Genomic DNA, 1,296 nt, shown 5'->3' with positions numbered 1-1,296 from the left:
CCCACATGCCGCGGAGCAACTAGGCCCGTGTGCCACAACTACTGAGCCTGAGCATCTGGAGCCTGTGCTCCGCAGCAAGAGAGGCCGCGATAGTGAGAGGCCCGCGCATCGCGATGAAGAGTGGCCCCCGCTTGCCACAACTAGAGAAAGCCCTCGCACAGAAACGAAGACCCAACACAGCCAAAAATAAATAAATAAATAAATAAATAACATTCTTCTCACTAATCAGGCTTAGGTTAAAAAGTAGAATAAAATTAAAAAATAAATAAATAAAATACATGTTTTTAATACATATTTACTAAATGTGTGAAACTAAACATCTGATATAAAAGCTGTAACATAAATGTACCTTTTTTGGAAGGTTCTGCATGGGCTGGAATTGCTGCTTTTTTGTTTTCCTGGGTTTCTTTTTTTGAAGGGCATGGAATTTGGGCATTAGAAGTAAAATCTATTTTATTTGTTAAAAACTGCTTATGATCCCTTTGGAGATTTTATGATTTTCTGGCTACAAAAGTAATAATACCCATTATAGAAAATTTAGGAAATTAAAAAAAAGACTTTAAAAAATTGAAATCGTTCATAATTCTGTAACCCAGAAATATCACTGTTCGTGTTTTTATCTTTTTCCTTCATTGTGATTGTGTGTATATTATGAGTGTGTGTGCGAGATGATATTTCAAGTGCTGTCAAGCCAGATCCATGGAGATTGACACGCAGTGTTAGAAATTAGCATGCTCAACTTTTTAAATGCCCTAGCTTTAGATTATCTGCAACTCCTTTCCCTCATCTTCAGCTTTTATAAGCCATTTATACATCCTTTTTATGGTCTCTACCATTGTTATCAATATAATTTCATGTAATGAACACCCACATAGATTTTTTACGTGTTTGGCTCTTTCTTGAGACTGCTGGAGTTTTCCTGGTCTAGATTATTCAAATTCAGTATGGGAACACCTATGTGACAGGAAAGGTGCTGCTTAGAGTTTGAAAACATGCTCATCGGGAAGGCCAGTCACAAGTGTGTAAGATTAATTAAATTCTGTAGTTTTCTTTCAGAGTACTATATTTAATGAATGCCAGTAATGATAGACTGATTCTGTTGTCTGTTTACTCACTTCTTTTCCATCTCCCCCACAACTTGAAAGCTGTGTGAGGGTAGGCGTGTATCTGTCTTAGGCATCCCTGCAGTCCTAGCTTCGAGCCCATGGCAGGTATTCAGCAAATGTTGAGTGAATGGATTTCACTTTTTTGGCATATGAAGAAAATGGAAGTAATTATATTTACTATAGATGTTTT

Source organism: Physeter macrocephalus, unplaced genomic scaffold, assembly GCF_002837175.3.
Source record: "Physeter macrocephalus isolate SW-GA unplaced genomic scaffold, ASM283717v5 random_1126, whole genome shotgun sequence".
Taxonomy (NCBI): Eukaryota; Metazoa; Chordata; class Mammalia; order Artiodactyla; family Physeteridae; genus Physeter; species Physeter macrocephalus.
This window is presented reverse-complemented; position numbering follows the sequence as displayed.